Here is an 8,443-nt window from a genome sequence, read left to right as displayed (position 1 = left end):
TAAATGAAGGCTCAGCTACATGCAGGGTCTAAACATGCCAAAAACCTCAGGGAATTTTCTCAAAGCACCTTCTTATATATTCGAAGCAGACCACATCCCTAAGGCAGCTACTCAGCTGCTCACAGTAGATTCCACCATGGAGTTGATTACCAGTCTCATCATGGGGAATACTACATCTACCTGCCCAGCCATTCAACCAGGCCCAGCCAAGTTGACACACAAACTTAACTACCACAGTCCTGTTTCCACATTTCCAGAAATTTATCCTAAGGAGATAAGCGGGAAAAGACACTTGGCACAAGAATGCTTATCATAATGTTATTCATAATAATGAAAAGTTGAATACAACCCGAATGAACATCAGTAGAAGATGAGTAAATTATGACAAATCAATATTCACTGGGATAGTTTATACTATTAAAAATGATACATCGATCTATATTTAGTGACATGAAAAAATGACCATGACAATGTGGAAGTAGGGGGTTAAAACAGTATAATATGGTCCCATTTATGTAAAAGGAGGAGAAAAAGAGCTAGATATCTTTGAACAGCTGATCCCTTTTAATAGCCACCTCCTCCCTGATCACTTTATCATCTAAGTCTGTCTCATAGTCACCCTCTGTCAATATCCCTAATTTATCTTCTTCTGGCAGTTCTCTCTATCTGATAATTTTTTTTTTTTGCTACTTATTTATTTCACTGAAATGTCTTCATATCTTCTCACTGAAATGTCTGTCTTGTTCACCAGCCCCTAAGACAGTGAGGGACACACAGTACAGAAAACAAACACAACTTGTTGCTGTCAATTTGAAGTCACTGTAACCCCGTGTATTACAGAGTAGAACTGCTCCATAGAGTTTTATTGACTGTAATCTTTATGGAAGCAGATCACCAGACCTTTCTTTTACAGTGCTCCCAAGTGACTATGAAGTGTGGGGTGGAATTGAACCACCAACCTTTACATTAGTAGTTGAATGCAAACCATTCAGGGACCTGGGCATATAGTAGACCATCAATAAATACATATTAAATGTGTGTGTAGTGTGTGTGTGTGTGTGGACTCATGCACATAGGGGTAGACTTTTGAAAGGATTTTTAAAATGTTAATGTCTCTTGGAGGGGGATCGGTGCAGGAGATGCTGGATAGAGTGAGAGAACAATGTGGAACAAAACTCAATATCAAATGAAAAAAAAAAAAAAGAGTAGGTTTGCTGGTCTGATAGAGCTGGGTGAGACCCCTGAGATTATGGCCCCTAGTTACCCCTCAGGTCTGGAACTGAACTCACTCTCGTGGCTTCCAGCCAAACAACAGACAGGCATAAGGGGTGGACATTTACATTAGGTAGCTACACTGCTTGGAGTGATCAATCATGGGAGAACAGAAGGGCAGTGTTTGCACAGGGAGACAGCTGGGGCATGGGGGTGGGCGGTGCATGGGAGGAAAGGACACAGGGAAGAGGTAACTACAGGGAGGAAGTGGGAAGAGAGCTGTTACATTGTGGAAAACTGGTGTCAATATCATGAAACAAAACGTATATGAACTGCTGTATGGAAAATGAATTTGCTCTGTAAACTTTTGCCCAAATCACAATAATTTTTTTTTTAAATGTTAATGGTTGTCATCTCTAAGTGATGGGACTTTAAATGGTCATTTTTACTCTTCTCTAATCTTTTTCTAAGTTTTCTAGTTGGTTATGATGAATTGTATTATTTTTACCAAAACAAAAGAAGGAAAATGATCAAGGAAGGGAGGAAGGGAGCAAAAAAGAAAGAGAGAGCGGAAGAGGAAAAAGTGAGGCTAGCAGTGTGTTGGCTCCTCTAAGTCTGGAAACAGAGAAGCACACATGTACAGCCCTGGCCTCCTCCCTCTCATGCTTCAAGCTGTTTCCAAATCCCTGGGCAAAGTGTCCCTTGCTACATGAGGGAGGTTGGACCTCTCTCTATCCTAGCCAGCAAGTGTGTGCACATAAACAGCACATGCTTGATGCACACACATGCACAGAAGATGGGCACCGATGCACACATCTTATCAGGATTTGTCTGAGACCATTTAAGGTGCACTTCTGTATTTTCTGTGTAACTGTCTTGGAAGACCTAATGTCCCTTATTCAAATAATTCAGCCAGAGGGCGATTGTCTCTTCATATTGACTTGGTTATATCCTTTATTTAAATAAGAGAACTTGCACAGTGCCTAGCACATAGCAGGTTTTCAGTGAATATTAAATGAATAAATGAACTAAAAAAAGTGACAGTTTTCATGGTGTTTTTGGTTGCCAATTAGTGTACAATGGAATATATATCTTTAAGACATAACTATGGCAACAAACTCCTAGATGTTCTTGTTTAATGCTAGGTTTTTAGGTTGACTTTTTTTTTTTTGCATTTTTAAAAAAGTTTTATTCTGGTATTTTATAGTGTTTTCATTTCACTCTTTAATATATTTTAGAATTGATTTTTGTATGTGATGAGAAGTGAAGCTGTAACTGTTTTCCTCAACAGAAAGTTGTCCCTGCTTTTGGGTAGCTTACCACTTCCTCCAGTGAATGCCATTTTTATCATTTATGAAATTCCCATGTATACACAGGTCTGTTTTAAGACTTGACTTAGTGCCACCAATCTACTTGACCATGGCAGCGCCAAACCACACATTCAGTAACTATGGCTTTGCAGTTGCACTGCTCTTTTGCTAACATTGTCTTGACTATTCTTAAATAGGTCCAGAAGAACTTCAGAACTAAGCCTGTCAAGTTCCATAAAACTTCTCTGGGATGTAGACTGAGACTGTATCAATTGTATAGATCAATATGGAGAAAGTTGACAATTTTTCAGTATTTACTCTTTCCACTCAGGAACATGGCAGGTCTCTCCATTCCTTTGGGCCTTCTTTTTAGGTTCCTTGATGAAGACAGATGGTTTTAGTCATTTGTTATTTCCCATATGTTTAGTTAGATTTATCCAGAAGCACATTTTATTGTTATTATAAGTATCTTATTCCCAATTATTGTTTTTATTATTACAGGGTTATAGAAAATCCAAGAGGCCCTAATGGCAAAAACAGTCAAGCGCCTGATTGCTGAGTGCAAGTTTGGTAGTTAGAACCCATGCAGCACCTCCACGGGAGAAAGACTCGGCAATCTGCTTCCGTAAAGATCACAGCCTTTAGGAAAAGTTCTACTCTGTCACAGGGGGTCACCAGGAGTCAGAATCGACTCCACAGCACCCAACAACAAGATAGGAAAACTGTGGATTTTTGTGTGTTGATCTTGAATCTCACTGGAATTTCATTTGTTCTAATTGTTTTCCATTTCACTCTCTTGGATTTTCTAAGTAGGGAGTCATATTCTCTGCAAATGAGGACATTTTAATATCTCCCTTTCCAATATGTACATGTACAATATATTTATTTTCCTTGTCATATTGCATTGACAAAGATCTCTAGTATAATGTCCCATGGTAGCAGTGATGACAAAGGATGGAGTAGCAGTGATGACAAGGTTTGAAGGGATAAAAAAAGTCATCCTTGCTTTGTCCTTGACTTTTATGGAAATTCTCATATTTCACCAACTGCTTTTTGATCTATCTTTTGCAATTGGGAGCTCTGTTGGCATAGTGCCTAAGGCACTTGACTGCTAACCAGAAGGCTGACGGGTCAAACCCACTAGCCACTCCTCAGAAGGAAGGTTGGGCAATCTGCTTCTGTAGTGATACTGCCTTGGAAACCCAAGGAGGGGTCATTATGAGTCAGATCCGATTTAACGGCAGTAAGTTTGCAATTGAATATTCTATTTTGTGTAAATTAGTATATAGTAAGTCACCTCAAATCATGTTTTAGAAATTGAAAAAACTATTTGCAATAAGTATTCAAATCACTTGTCCTGTGTAGAGCAGCAGCTGAGCCATGTTCGGTTGCATAGTCCTGGGCATGTGCAGTCTGTGGAGAGAAGAGGTTGTAGCTGACGGCTGCCATGGGACTCCTTCCTCCCACCTGACACTCGAAGCTAGTATGATGTGGTGCGTAGAACTAAAGACTAGGAGTCAGAAGTTATAGCCCTACTCTGACATCTATTAGCTGATGGTCTAAGACAACCTCTCTGAATTTCAGTTTCCTCATTGATTAGATGGAAACCATGAGCTCTGACTTGCTATGCCTATCAAATGGCTATGACAATATTACTGTTGTTGGCATGATAGCTACTGCTATGGTAGCCAACACTATTAATAAATAGTGACAGAGGGATTAAGAGACACAGACACAGTTCAGAATGGGACCCTGTACTGCTCTGACCAGCACTGTTGGCCCCTGAGACAATAGGAAGCCCTAGAGGCCTGAGCCTCCCATGGGCTATTCTGTGACCCAGGTGACACGTGTTTACTCCTTGCTGCCAAGCCATGGCCCCAGTGAGGACCACGTGCCCCTCTCTGGAATGTCAGCCAGGGGACTTGTTTCTGTTGTCGGTGGATAGATACTTGTGCCAGCCTGGCCCAGCTGAGCAGCATTCTTGAGTCTATGTCTGGAGGTCAGGGCACTCTCTACATCTCCCCACTTCAGAGATCCTCCCAGTCAGCAAGGAAAAATAGCTGAACTCCACCTCTGTGATTCATCCACTTTGTGGCCAGGGGTGAGAGAGGTTAATCTTGAGCGGCTTGGGACTCTAGTCCTTAAGAACCTTCCAGCCCTGTTTGTGAGGAAATGGACTAGCATTCTCACATGTATGGGCCCATGCCTGTACTAACACCATGCTAGTAGTGGACATATCCTGAAATTTGCAGTAAATCTGGGCTCTGCTCTTTCCTCACTGTGGGACCTTGGGACTCTTTTCTTCCTCATCTGTCATACATGAATAATAATAACCACCCCAAGATCAGAGGTTATTATGAGTTTTCAGTGAAGTTGTGTCTTTGGATGTGCTTGGGAAGGTGTAAAGCACAGCATAATGTAATGTGTGCCTAAGTCTGACCCTTCTACACATGGTCACAGAGGTAGTTATTGCACAGATGTGTGTACAAGGCAGACCCTTCAATATGTCTCTCTGCCTCTGTATGTTAAAGGTAGAAATAGCCAAAGGGAAAGGGCTGGGGTGTTGGGAAGGTGATCATAGGAAATGAACTTAAAGCCCAGAGGTTACCAGCAGAGTTCAGGATCCTTTCCACTTCCCTATTCATTTCCTCCTCTAGCATTGTCCCAGGTCTCCGTGATGCAGGATATAAAAGGACCGTGCTGCCTGGAGGCTCCCTGACAACCTGTGCTGTGTTGCTAAGCAACTTGTCCTCTTCCAGGAAAAGGAACCTGATGCTCAGGGCCTGCCCTTCCAGCCTCCTGTAGGTACTCCTCCCACCCCCCAGCCCTACCATCATTCCCCCAAGGAAGGAGCTTCTCTGACTCATGGAGGGAGAACTGGGATGTGGAATTGGAGGGGTAGACTGGTGGGAAATGATGTGAGCTTGCAGGGCAAAGCTCTGCTCCTGGGCCGATCGATGCCAGCGACAGTGATGTTTATGGAGCAGCCCTGCACGGGGCTTTTTATGCACATGCTCTGTCCTCACAGCAAACCAAGAAGGTGGATGTAGTCAGTGTCTCCATTTTACAGATGAGGCCACTGAGGCTCAGCAAGAGTGAGTAACCTTCTCAGTCCCACAGGGAGTGGGCAAAGGTGAGGTGTGAACCCTGTCCCTCTGGGCTCTTTCTACTCCATCATGTCATTTGAGAAGAATGCAGGGGTCACAGAAGCCCACAGACTTCTAAAATGCATTTCTCACTTTGTTACTGGTCTGGTGTTGAGTGTGTTTTGAAATACTTCTTACCCTGGGGCCCACGGTGAGTGCTGGAATTAGGAACCTGTCGTGGGGTGGGGCTGAGGTTTGAATATATAGTCCTTCCACTTCCTGTGCCTCTCAGAATCTGCTCATTCCTCCATGAGGGATGATCAAGGGAACAAGGGGTGGGGAAGGGAGGTAAAGTGGGCTGCAGAGTTTGAATCCCATCTCTACCACTCAGGAGCTCTGGGATCCTAGGCAAATAATTTAACATTTTTGTGCCTGTTTTCTTCATCTAGAATGGGGATAATACTAGATCTAACTCTAGAGGGTTGTAGGATTAAATAAATGTAAAGCTCTTTGAACAATGCTGGCACGTAAGTGTTCAGTAAGTTTTGGCTCTTATTACTTCCAGGAAACATGAGTGTATAAAACTCTTTCATACCCTTGGTGGTTAAGAGAACTCACTGTCTCTGAGATCAGATTGTCTAAGTTCAGATCCTGCCCTGCCTTTTCTCACCATGTGACTTCAGACAAGTTACTTAACATATCTGTGCCTCAGCATTAGTTATGAAAATGCCCAATTTCACATAATAGTCCAGTGCATGTTGATGAGTGATGTATTAGGTACCTGATGCTGCTATAACATAAATACAAATGGATGGCTTTAACAAACTCTCTCACAGTTTGTTGTTGTCATAGTCGAGTCGACTCCAACTCATAGCGACCTTATGTACAACAGAATGAAACACTGCCCGGTCCTGCACCAGCTTCATAATCCTTGCTATAGCTGAGCCCATTGTTGCAGCCACTGTGTCAATCCATCTTGTTGAGGGCCTTCCCCCTTTTCACTAACCCTCCACTTTACCAAGCCTGATATCCTTCTCCAAGGAATGGTCCCTTCTGACAACATGACCAAAGTAGGTGAGATGAAGTTTGGCCATCTCACTTCCAAGGAGCATTCTGGCTGCACTTCTTCCAGGACAGATTTGTTAGTTCTGGCAGTCCGTGGTACTTTCAGTATTCTTTGCTACCAATGCAATGCAATGCAATGCACTTATAGATTCAGATCCAACTCATGGCGACCCCTCCTTGGATTCCCAAGGCAGTATTTCTATGGAAGTAGATTGCCCAACCTTCCTTCTGAGGAGTGGCTGGTGGGTTTGAATCGCCAGCCTTGTGGTTAACAATCTAATGCCTTAGGCACTAGCCACCAGACAACTCAAAAGCACCAACTCTTCTCCAGTCTTTCTTATTCTTTGTCTAGCATTCACATGCATATGAGGCGAATGTAAATACCATGGCTTGGGTTAAGTGCACCTTAGTCTTCAAACAGACATCTTTGCTTTTCAGCACTTGAAAGAGGTCTTTTGCAGCAGGTTTGCCCAGTGCAATATGTTGTCTGATTTCTTGACTGCTGATTCCATTGGTGTTGACTGTGGAACCAAGTAATATGAAATCTTTGACAACTTCAATCTTTTCTGCATTTATCATGATGGTGCTTATTGGTCCACTTGTGAGGATATTTGTTTTCTTTATGTGGAGGTGTAACCCATACTGCAGACTGTAGTCTTTACTCTTCATCAGTAAGTGCTTCAAGTCATCTTCAGTTTCAGCAAGCAAGGTTGTGTCATCTGCATATTGCAAGTTGTTAATGAGTCTTCCTCCAATCCTGATGCTGTGTTCTTCATATAGTCAAGCTTCTTGGACTATTTGCTTGGCATACAAATTGAATAAGTGTGGTGAAATGATACAACCCTGACACACTCTCTTCCAGATGTTTAACCATGAAGCATCCCCTTGTTCTGTTTGAATGACAGCTTCCTGGTCTATGTGCAGGTTCCTCATGAACACAATTAAGCGTCCAAATTCAGGGTACCAACTTGAGGAGAAGGCTTTCTCTCTCAGTCAGCTGTAAGGGAAAGTTCTTATCTCCTTTCAACATCTGTGGGCTTGGTGTTCCTTGGAGATCTCCATGTGTCTTGGCATCAGTCTTCCCCTGGGTCTAAGAGGTTCTCAGCACAGGGGCCCTGGGTCCAAAGGACACATTCCACTCCTGGCTGTTCTTTCATTGTGGTAGTTAGGTCCCTCTTTCTCTGTCCATTTCTCTCTCCTTTTATTTTTTGTTATAGAAAAAGATGATACAGGCCACATCACAGGGAAACTTCCCTTACCTCAGGTCAGAGCTATAACCTGAGTAAGGGTGTTGCATTCCACCCTAATCCCCTTACAACTGATGGGCCGACTGCATCATGGGAGATGATTACCTAATTATGTAACTGCCAAAAAACTGAGAATCGTGGCCAAGCCAGACTGACACATATTTTTGAGGGGCACAATTCAATCCATGACCTTTTGGTCCTCCAAAATTTATATTCTTGCCACATGCAAAACATCGTCACCCCATGCTATCATCCCAAAAGTCTTAAATCAACTCCAAGTCCAAATTCCATCCTGGGACAAAATTCATCTGTGAACTGAGAATACAAGTTATCTGTTTCCAAACTACAGTGGTGGAACAGGCAGACATTGCCATTACACACGGGAGAAATTAGGGGGAAAGAAGAGATAACAGACATCAAGCAAGTCCAAAACCCAGTGAAACAATTTACATTAGCTCTCAAGCCTTGAAAATAAGCTTCTGTTCTCTGAGACCATCTTGGCAAAGCCCTGCCCTCCAGACTC

The sequence above is a fragment of the Orycteropus afer genome, unplaced genomic scaffold (assembly GCF_000298275.1).
Source record: "Orycteropus afer afer isolate SDZICR_OR568_19922 unplaced genomic scaffold, OryAfe1.0 scaffold00002, whole genome shotgun sequence".
Classification (NCBI taxonomy): Eukaryota; Metazoa; Chordata; class Mammalia; order Tubulidentata; family Orycteropodidae; genus Orycteropus; species Orycteropus afer.
Note: the sequence above shows the minus strand (reverse complement) of the source record.